This window comes from Megalops cyprinoides, chromosome 8, assembly GCF_013368585.1.
Source record: "Megalops cyprinoides isolate fMegCyp1 chromosome 8, fMegCyp1.pri, whole genome shotgun sequence".
NCBI lineage: Eukaryota > Metazoa > Chordata > Actinopteri > Elopiformes > Megalopidae > Megalops > Megalops cyprinoides.
Genome location: NC_050590.1, coordinates 30,092,173 through 30,104,387, shown reverse-complemented (window position 1 = coordinate 30,104,387; position 12,215 = coordinate 30,092,173).

The window sequence follows — 12,215 nt, the reverse complement described above, 5'->3', positions numbered from 1 at the left end:
ATACAAGTGCAGTGTTAAGCAAATAATTTTGTGCCATTTTGGAACTTATTAAATATGTTGGCTAAATATTGTGTTTACTAGATTTGGCTATTGTGCTTTAAAACAGATACAACCAGTTATCATCATTTGAAAGAAAGAATCTTTGACTTAGGCTCTAAAATCCAAGAGACATATTTGGTTTGGACATACTCAGCATTTATAAATCACCATATTTGGGCTATTTAGTAAGTTTGTACTTTTGTGTGTACATAAAGAATTTCCCTGCAATTTTTGTCAGACTGTTTTCCAAAAGAACAAAAAATACATCCAACTAGATATGATATGTTAGATATGTTAAATGATAATTGACAAGTATTGAGAAATTGTCAGAAATTGACTGGCCTTTTGTGTCCCATGGCTATTTTGCTCTTCTCTGAGTCCTTTGCTGTCATATTGTGTTATATTATTTAAATACAACTTGATACTTTTCATAAACAAAACCAATTTTGAAATGTCAAAAGTGAAAAAAAAAAAATTACAACGCAACTCCAGTGTGTTGGGGATATCTGTGCAAAAGTGGAATAGTGAAAAGGAAAAATCTCTATTACATACTGTGAGATCAGTAAAAAACTGCTAGGAAACTGAAATTATACCTGTATCCGTAAGGCAATAAGACTTTTGGACAGTCTCTCAGGACCCACAGGCCTAGAAGGAAAAGATCAAGCATGAAAGTCTGATCTGCTTTGTACATGAAATCATAGCTAATGAGAACTTAAAGGCACAACTACAGTTGTACAGCAAATAAAACAAAAATGTAACAAATGATTACATTTTAGAATATGAAAACAGGAAATAATTAATAATTATATTCTATCTTGGCTAAATGCTCCAGTACATTATTGCATAATTTCAGAAACTCTATTGCTTAGCAGCTCAAGCTTTAATGACAAAAGAGAGTCACTATGTCTTTACAGAACCAAAACAACAACAAGTGGAGCAGTGGATACTCCTGTACACCTCAAACGTCACTCCTCCACAGCTCAGACATCTCAAACACCACTCTTCTACAGATCAAACAGCTGTGACTGTCACTGAAAGGAGCAAGGCTGGATTGGGGAGGGACTGTGAAATTGCGAGGGTCAAAGCTCTTGACTCTAAAGAGCTGGCTCCTTCCTTCAAATGACTCTAGTGAGCATGCAAAAGTGACTTCCTGGAATGACATGAAGGAACTTAATTGGATGGACCAGCACAGTAGTCTGTGTCCTAGACAACACCATGGGACTCACAGCAACATTTTCGGCATGGTTTTTGGAGTGCGTGCATCATTCTTTCTGTGGGACAGAATGTACAGTACACACTGATGGCCCAGGGGCATGAGCCCCATTGCTCTGTGGCCACTTCAACCTGCCAAGCTCACCTAATAAAGGCAGGAAATGCAGGGGAACAGAGCAGCTCAATGAGGTGCCACTTGAGCATCTAAGAGGTAACTAATTCCCCCTCTCTGAAAATGAAATCTCATTATCCTGGGAGCATTTGCAATTCATTTGTTTCTGGGGAGACACTTATTTGATGAAGGTCAAACTGTTGGTGTCAAGATCACTGAGGCACCTGATAATGCTTTGAATTTCAGTGTTATTGCTGTTTCTGCATCTACAGCTCTACTATCTATAACTGTCCATTATTCATTCTTTCAACTTCGTTAAACAACAGACGACTGTATTGTAAGATGGTATGTAATTTCTGTCATGTTTTCTGAATTTTGTATTTTCTTGTTTTCATACAGATCTTCCCACCGACTAGGAATTGTGTACATCTTCTTTTATAAATAAATATGTATACATATTTATATATGTGTATTGATATCTGTCTATATCTATGTCTACAAATGTCTACACACACACACACACATATATATATATATATACACACACACACACATTCACACATCCATAGAGAGAGACAGAGAGGAACACAGAGAAAGACAGAGAGAAAGAGAAAGTGAGGTCATTCTTTTGCTGCAAATAAAAAAAGGTTTTAATGAGAAACTTTGACTGAGTGTGTAATGTTTGATAGTTTTACCATCATTTGTTGATTAAAAAAACTACATCTGTGGGAATCCACCACACAAATCCCCTACTTTAAATTTCTTTTACAGCCTACATGCTGATAATAATCCATAATTCTACGGGTAGTAATTCCTCTGTTCTGTTTCTCCCTGAGCCTATTTAAAAGCACTTAGTTAGACGTTCAATGTCTGGAAGGCTATTGCTTGGCAACTCTTCTTACCTGCTCCTCTATTCTCATTTGTTTTTATTTTCAGCACTGTAGCGCACACAGAAGGATTAATGTTAGCGATTGCTTTAATGCAATTCTCAGGCACATTATGTGTCAGTGTAACAGGACAGGAGATCTGGTACCATGCAAGTATCCTTTACATTCTTTCATTTATTCCCTTCAGTCTGATAATATCAAGCTTTCTCATCAGTGAAAGTCTGCCACATAGGTGGTTTTTTTGGGTTTCCAAGGAAACGGAATGGCTGAAATGACCTTGGTGGCGTGGTGATTTTATACAATGATATAGGAACATGTGGAAAAATGTGAACTATGTGATAGGCAGGATACTGATCCTGAGTCTCCTTTGGTTATAAATGGTTCTGTTGTTTCAGTCCAGTGACTTACTCTCCATGCTTTCTGGTTTCTCCTGCTAATTTATTCCTTTCAAATATTTCTGCATTGAAAGGCTCTAGTTTTATATTTTAACACTATTTTCTAATACACTAGCTGTTTCTGTTTAACTGTTTCCTATCCTATCAGCTGCTTTACATTTCTTCCTGTTGGTTGACTCAACCTAGTTCCCCATTGGCTGTTTGAACACCTGTTCCTGTTTGTGATTAAACATGTCTTTCACCTGCTTCATGGGGCTTCATCTGTCCATATTGATGTCTGTTCTGTTCCCTGGTTGATTGAAGGCTGCTTCCCATTCTCGTTGATTGCTTCTCATTAATTCACTGAATATTCACATTCTGATTGGATTGTGGAAAGCATACATTCACGTTGGCTGGAAGTGCTGTTGTGACTGGATGGGATACCTCAATTTTGTTGCTGTGCTGTTGGTCATTATGGGACTGCCTGCTCTCATTAATGATCCCATGGTACACTTTGAAAAGTGAATGGTTGATTACCCCAGTGTCCTGACTTATTTTCACATCTCTCTGTTTTGGTCAGGCCTCCTCAGTTTAATTGGCTAAATTATTCCTTGCCACCTCACCCTGACCAATGTGTGGTGATCCAAGCATTCCAGACTGGGTCTATGTGGTGTCAATGGCATTTATGCAAAGCGGTCTGTGCATGTTGGAAGAAAAGTGCTGTAAAAATGCAATACATTATAATTATTAACCAGTCTACAATGATTTTATGTCTACTGTATCATTACAGTTTCATACCTCTCTACCTGTCAAAAAGCAATGGGAACAGAACAAAAGCTGCCAAGTGTCTGCCATTGGGAGCATAAAGGCAAGCCACTTCAATTTATTAATGGAATTAGGAGAGTGATGTCTTGAGTAATGGGCCAGGGATCATTCATAGATTGATGTGTTTGAGTGTCTCAGAGCTGCCACTAGCCTCCCCTGCTTTTAATAGCATCCTCGAAACTGAGAAGAACTTTTATTACACTACCTCTCTTCTTCTGTTTTTTTTTTCACGGGTAGAGGACTCCACTTCCAAGGTCGAGGAGCCCCCACCGATGCTCTCTGCTCCAACACCACCACCTTCCTGTCAGTTTCCTCTTTCTCATTTCCTCTCAGCGCCTGATAACGTCATTGCAGCTCATCAGGGTCATTAGGGTTGCGTGGGGGCAGTGGGGCAGGGGGGGGGGGACCTGGATCAGCAACATGGTTGCAGTTCTCAGTATCATGAGAGGTTATTCAAAGGCAGAGAGCAGGTTGCCCTTGAAACACAATGGGTGCCTGGTTCTCCTTGTTGATCGCAGGCGGTGTCCTTGGTTGCGCCCTGCACATCCTTCACCAAGAACACCTTCCTAACCAATTCCTAACCCTGAGATGGCAACAGTTAGGCTTAACATTCTTGCTCATTGTGAAGGTTATCATTCCTTTTCCCCTCCTTTTGTTTGAATGTGATGCTCTTATACAGTAGTAAGCTGAATCTGATGAGTTGGATCTGTACCAAGTGTGAGTGTGTGAACAATATGGCACTCAGGTTTGTGTCACTAACGTGTCACCTTGCACTGTGGCGGCATTGGAAAGGTGAGCAGTGGAATTGTGTCAATGTTTTGCATTTATTGATTTTAAACTTATAACCCAAGGACCTCAGGTAGTTTGTCTTGAAGGATTAAGTCCGTGTTTCTGACTTCCAGGCAGTAATTTGCAGCCACTGTTTTGTATTTTGCTTGAAGTGGGCGATATGTTAGCTTTTGCTAACAAAACATTACAAAAAAAATTTGACTGAAGCTAGTTTTTTTGTAATGAAAGCTCCTGAAAATTCCCACACGTGATCACAAATTTAATCTGTTTGCTGCAGTGACTGATTATCAGCTTAGAATGGACTTCCAATCTCAGTGTAGCTCTGTACCAATGTTGGTATTGCAACATTTTTGATTCTGTGGTGTACAGGAGTCACTTTGAGACAGTTGTATTATTGATTTGCACTTGCTAAGTCATTATTGGCCCCGGCCCTACAAACTGCACTAACCCCTAGTACATAGAGGTGCCTTTTTACTGCTGTTTGGATGGGTCATGGCAGGTTGCCAAGGCGGGTAAGCTCGGGGGAGGCAGTGTGAGTTTTATTTGTTGCCCTCTCTGCTTGCTGTCAAGGTCCTGCCCTCAGCTCTGGCATCTCTCACACTCTGCAGGCACATCCCACGGGAAGATCACGCCACTCTCTGCCCTTTTTAAGAGAATGGGTAACCCAGAGACATGCCCACATACCTCCCAAGGTCTGCCTGCTGAGGAACAGCCAAAAAAACACTGTGCTTTATCAATGTACTAGTTTTAAGTGCCACTTCCATGTCTTCGACCTCCTGTTTTTCTTATTCCTCGTCTCAGAAAGCAGCGCTCTTTTAAGTGAGTGCCTGGATCCTCTGTGTTTAGATATCGAGTTCTGTAATCAGAGGTACCCCAGCTCCTAGATGGATTACATCCCAGAAACACATTTTAAATACAGCAATTATTTACAAGCACAGTTAGCTGGGATCAAGCAGAGCCCCCACCCTTCTGTGTAAGAAAATGAGAAGCAACTAAGGTGCTGTGGGGGACATTACCCAGGGACCAGCTGAGAGAATCATGCAGGAGAGTGGTGGCTGGGAATGGATTCATTAAGAGCACCGTTTTTGCCTGAAAACATGCATCAATGTAGATGTATGAATTCTGCCACTCAGTACACACCTAATGTATGATTTCCCCCCTGCCATGATTTTACTTATGAAATGCACCTTTAATGTGTTGCCTTTCATCATCCCTAGTTTGTAGGGTACTCCATTTGTATTAAAATCAGGAAAGTGCAGTGATGGTAGATAGGTGTTCTGTGTATGCAGCCCTTCTCAGAGGGAACATTTGTTAGAGGGGCAGAGGCAGAGTTTCAAGAGGTGACCCCTCCTCTGGTGGCCCTCACTCAAGGGTCAAATCCCTTCCTTCCTACTGGGGCATGACTGTGTCTGCATGTGTCTCTCTCTCTCCATTGTCACTGCTATGGCTGCAACTTACTTGTCTAGGAAGGTCCTGTGTTCTGCCAGCTCTGTGCACCACATCCTACATCCCAGAATCCCAGACTGTGAATAAGTGAGACTTATTCTGAAATGAGCAATGAGGCAAAGACACATAAGTAAGGGCTATACGGTTTGTACCAGTGTCTTTTATTTTAATTTTACAGCGATACTAAAGCTACCTTTAGCACTATCTCTAGTTTTCACACCTCTCTAAAGGTGATTTTAGCTGTGATTGTTGTGGAAAATGTACAGAGGAAAGAAGAAAGAGATGGGATTTGAAAGTCGAGCCTGAGTTGTGCCAGATGTTTCCTGAGGAATGCAATATCAGAAACCATGCTTGAAATTCATCCAACGAGAACTTTCTCTGTGAAGGAAATATAACCCTGGCAGGACAAGGAATGTGAAATAAACTTTCAGGGGAGAAGCCATCAGAGGAAAAAGAGCCTAAAATGATGACCCGTCATAAAAGCCTGTGTGTCATCAAAGAAGACAGCCCTTTTAAGTTCTTTGAGACTATTAAACACAGGTCTGCATCTGCATTCAGTCTGCCAGTGTTTACAAAAGCCTCCAGCTTTTTCCTGACTTTAAAATGTCTGCTGTGAAAAAGAGTTCTGCTGAAAATAGTCAGGGCTTGGCATTTACACTCAACTCTCTGACAGGATCTTCCCTCGACCTCGAGAGTGCGCAGGAGGGACCGTGCAGAGGCGACCCCTTGGCATTTCTATGCATCTTGGAATTTCAATAGGATTCTCCGTGGGGAAACATCAGGGTGCCTTACAGCTAGCCTGTCTGTGAAGAGGGAAACCTGGCTTCAGAATAAAGACATGTGGTACACATCGTACCCTTACTGTTTGCGGCACACAGTGACTTTCATCTAACAGCCTCAGTTTGTCTGCGTTTACCATGTTTTGTCTACCTTGATGATGACAGAAAGGATTAACATGAATATGTGGGATTCCAGAATGACATGCACACAGGAACAATGCATGTGTGGATTTAATGATCTTTAGATACTCTGAGTGAATAATTTTGAATAATTATCACTTATAAAAATGTTTAATTAAGTACATATTTTGCTGAGGTCAGAAGTGAACTTGCCTTTTTTATATATTTGTTTTAATCCACATATACTGTTGTATGATTTCAGTGAACAGCATGACTTAAACTTTTTGTGTCGTGCTTATTTTAATGAAATCCCCCCATAACGCCTCACATCTTTATATAGCTTTTCAAAATTGTTTTAGATTGGAGCCTCTGCTGTTTCCTCCTGCCATGCCCTGTTCTCTCCTGTCCTCTCCTCTCACTGTGCCCTGAGTGCGCCAGGTTACTGAAGTGGGCTGCATCTCAAACTGAAGATATTGACATCAGAATTAACCTGACATGCTTTTTCGGGGCCCTCATTTGCATTTGCCCATCTCTTATCATTGCAGCAAGGCCCACACTGAGAAAAAGAATAGAGTCTCAGTTTATGCTGAGATGGAGGCCTCAGGCTGCTTTTTTCCAGACTATCTTTAGTGTATGACACCAGTTATGAGCTCTTTTTGATGCACTGGCTGAGAGTGGTAACCCTGGGGTGTGGCTGGGGACTGATAGGTGCTGGTGTGGTCACTCTCAGCTGGTGTGGTCCATGAAACTGCTCTCTGAGTGGACTGAGCCCTTATTGCTGTCATTAATGTTCCCAAGATATTTCAGTGCTGACTTGCCATATGGCAGGCCTGCCCGTACCTTGATTTTTTTTTGGGGAACACAACAGAGAAAACACTGAGACGAGCTGGCAACAAGACGGAGACAAGCAGAGTATATAAAGGGCTGGGCTGATGAGGAGATGGGATGCAGGTGAGCAGGCAGGCAGGTGGAGGCGATCAGGAAATCAGGTGGGCGGGGACAGGGCTGAGAGCAGGGCAGGGCTGGAACACATGGGAACTGTAAACAAAAGCACATGGACGACACTGACAGACAGAGAGAAACACCAAAACAACAGCTAGGGGGCCAAAGTACTGACACCAATAGTATAAATATGTTTAAAAAGAAGAGGTTCAGGGCGGCAGTGTAGCATAGTGGTTAAGGAGCAGGACTCGTAACCGAAAGGTTGCCGGTTCGATCCCCGCTGGGACACTGCTGCTGTACCCTTGGGCAAGGTACTTAACCCACAATTGCCTCAGTAAATATCCAGCTGTATAAATGGATGACATTGTAAAGAACTGTAACCTATGTAAGTCGCTTTGGATAAAAGCGTCTGCTAAATGAATAAATGTAAATGTAAAAAACAGGAAATTCTCTGGTTTGCAAGGTTTATAAGCTAGAAGCAGTACATTGGCACTAAATCTGTTCGTAGGTTGTATTCACTGTGTAGTATTATTGAGACTAATATAGGATGCCAATAAACATTCTCAGGGAAGGACACAATATGGTCATTGACTAAATTTTGTAATATCAGAATTGAGTATTATCAGTCATGTGAAATATATTCCATTTGAATGACATCACAGATCCTGATTTCCCTGATTACGAAATAGATGATACAGATATTTTGACGTGTTTGTTACTTGTAATGGTAGCCCATAGCATAGCATAAATGACATGCCATTAACTGTGATATCAAAGCTTATTAATAATCAATGCAGACTCTGTAACATGGCAAGTATAGTTACTCAGGTTACAAGGTTCACTTACAATGTTCATGTCCACTGCGGCAGAGCTGCGACACTGCCTTGGGACTGGGGCCGTTTTGATGTCAGATTCACTTTGCCCTGCCTCTTCTGTCTGTCTTTTGTCAAGTAAATAGAGACTGCAGTACAAAGACGTTATTGCAGGGCTTCACAAATGTTAAATGCAACAAAGGCTGTCATTTGACATATGACATGTATGAGTTACCTAGCTGGAGCTTGCAGAATGTTTAAAACTTTATGGAAAAAATTCATAAAGTATTCAGAAGTGACCCTTGGGAGATCTAGGACCAGGTTGAACATGCCATGCACACAGTAAGTGATGCTTAAAAAAGGTTGATTTATAAATGCTTGTTCTGTTCAGCTAAACAAAAAAATTTTAAAAATGTGCTTTTTGTTACAGAAACACCTTAGATGTGTTTTAAAACTAAAAAAAAAAAACTTTGAAAAAACAAGTGCTCTTGGGTTAACTGTTCTGGAGGTAAAAGTGCCGCTCAAAACCAAAAGTAAACTTATGCGAGGAGCACAGGGCGGAGCACTGCATCCCTGTGGTGATTAATGGGACACTCAGTCCTCTTTTGTTCTTGTCAATTTAATGACTCGCCCGCTGGCAGGAAGCATTGTACGAATCAATGACTTCCGTTAAGAGACTAAATTAACAAAAATGGCACTAAGTGTGGGCTTGTAACGCTGCAGCTGTCTCTGAGCTCTGATCTATGTGAGAGGGAGCTATTCGGCTGTGGGTTATGTAGACTGCATCCCACTCATTTATGAAGGTGGTTTACCCTCCCTCTTACCCCATGCTTGATTAAAGTATCATTGTTTAATGATGAGCCTTTTTTTACAGTGGTCCTCTTGTGTATGCAGAAAATGGAGTTAAATGTACTGTCTTTTCAGTGTGTTTTTTCAATTCCACAGCAATTGGTTCAAGGAAATTGCTTATCTGTGTCATGTGAGTCTAACGGCAAAAGGGATTGTGAGAGGGAGCTGACTACAGACTACAGGCAGATCTGCCCAAATAACAGAAGTGAGCCTGTCCATGGATGTGGCACCTCTAAGCCAAGCCACAACCCTAACTGAATTTGGAGACTAGTCAGAAATACGTCACGTATGTTGACAGAAATGATTAGATGCAAGGGGCTCTCTGGGCAGAGCCAGTATATACTGTATTGTTCTGTCCTGAATCTGAACCAGATGCACTTTGTAGATGCACTTAGTTCTTAACTTATCATTATTATTCTTGACTTTTCTGAGGAAGATTACTGTCAGAAACGTCTCACATTAAAAAAAAAAGTGCTAATGAACGTGTCACAGGTGAAATGCAGTATCACAGGGCTCCTTGGCTGAATTTTTCAGATGATGTGGCAGCCCTGTTCATCTGAAATGGTTGACTAAGACCCAGAACTGCAACTCATCTCTTACTCTTTTATCTGGAGGGCCTGTTTCATTTCCTTTGAGGTGTACACTGTCTGGATGTTTTTCACACCCCACAAAGAGAATTTCAAAGAATATCCACAACTGAGTTTATGGTATACCTGCTGCATATGTATATTACAGAACAGAGATTTATATAATCATTTAAACAATGTAAAAAAGGTGTAATGGCCAATTCTCACATAATGCAATGCAATGCAATGTAATCGTTAATTCATCCAATTTTATATCACCCCTCTATCATAAAAAAGAGTTTATTTGAAACTCAACATTTTTTTGAGTTTCAAATGGCTTAAAGGCTTCCTGTGGTCATAATGTGAGCAGATACTGTATATCCCAGGGTAGTTGTCTGATTGTGCATACCAAAACTTTTTATGCAAATCAGCGTTCAAAAAAACCCATTTATTTGGGTGAGCTTGATAAGTCCAATTTCCATTAGAGTTCCTTTTTTGGAGTTTTCTTTTTTCAAGGTAACCTTAGATTAATTGGAGGCTGAAATTAGATATTAGTGCCAAATGTTAATTGTAAGGTAAATTAATGATAATTTCCCAGAGAACAGCCAGGTTGATTTTTTTGTTCACAAATTCAGTGGAATTCCAGAGGAATGGTCCATGCAGATAGTGCAGTCTTCAGTTTTACCCTCTGTCATTTGTTTGGTTCCCCACAGGCAACTGGAAAAACAGAGGGTGGAAACAGCAGGTGAGAGCATCACAGGATTTCAGCACAATAAGTTTAGTTGCATCAAACTTTCAAATTGCATGCTAGAAACATTTGGGGAACCATTGCTTGACAACTCCAGTTAATTTCAACTGAATTACTGAATTTCTCGTTTTCAGCCCTGAACAGATTGCTCAGCAAGTGAAAACAAGTTCCCTTGCATAGCTCCCTTTAGAAACACATTTAGATGTTGCTATGAAAGATCCGTGAATGACAGCACTCTATTTTGCTGCAGTGTGAACGATCACAGAAAAACTCAAAGGACCAAGACCCCTCCCTGTCATGAGGACAATTAACTCACTTCAACACACACACAGCTGATCTGTTATCATTATAGACTTAATTTTTTGGACTGCAATGTCCCCCATGCCCACATACGTATACATTTTCACACGGTGTTTATGGTTTTTACTGAATGAAAACACAACCATATTTGTGCCATAACAGTGTTTCAATTACTGCTAGCTTCTCTGTCTGAGGAGAATACAAATTTGGTTGAATGGCTTTTGTTTTTTTCATTGCCTTGTATTTCTTTGATCTTCATAAAATAATTTTTTACGGCTCCCCAGGCTTATTTAGCAACTCATGAAAGTTTAATGATGATTCATGCATTTTGCAGAGATATAAAGCAATCTGATGAAACAGCTGTGAGAATGAAGGCTGCCTAAGACACCGGGGACATGGACTAATGCATTTTGCTCATCTACAGGACTTTGTAAAGATGGATTAGCAGTTCATTTTAATCACTTTTTAATACAAACTACCCTATTTCAAGAGAGCCACTTTGTGTTTCACAGAAGAAAGAAGGAAATTAAATTATTCCAGCAACAAAAGACCCATTGTTTCTCTTAGGAAAGCCGATAATGAATTAAGTATTTATTTTTAGTCCACACAGTTGCAACCCAATGTGTCTGAATTTCACAGAGGTGTTTGATACTTTCCTGGCAGCAGGCATTTAAATATTCACTTACATGTGGTAAATTGGCTGCACTGCTTGCTCCTGTACCTATAAATGCCCCAGGAATATTATTCGTAGGAAGGGACACTGATGTCACACTTCAAGTATCACAACCTATATATCCCCTCTGGCTCTCCGAGAAGTTTTGCAGGTATAAAAATTAAATAAAGCCTTGGGCATAGAAGTGGATGTCATTAACAATGTCTGTCAGCATGCGATGGTGAGTGAGACCAAGTGCTGATAAGTGATATGGAACACTCTGCAGGGATAGAAGAGGGGGTGTAACCAGTGATATAGCAGCTCTGACCATTCATTCCATCCTCCACAGAGCCCTGCCGCTTTAGCAGACGACCAAAGAACTCTAATTTTTCTTCGACAACCCAATCTATACAATCTGGGTCATCCCAAAAGAGGATAGATAATGTCAACCTTTTGCAAAACCTCCTCCTTTGGAAGACCAAATACCTCCAAGAGATAAAAAACACTCACACAGAAAATATGTTCTGTTTTCTGAAATAATGGAAAGATGCCATATCTTTCACAAATATTCCCATAAGTATTTTCATGCATTATAACAGTGGCATAATTTTTGATCATCACTTTAATTTCTTGTGGGTGAGACTTGTAATATGTATGTGCATAATGCTTTCATGTAGCTGAATGTGCACCACATAGGCCAATGTTTCACTGGCACGAACACAGTGTGATGTATTTCACTGCGCGTGACATCAAATGGTCATTT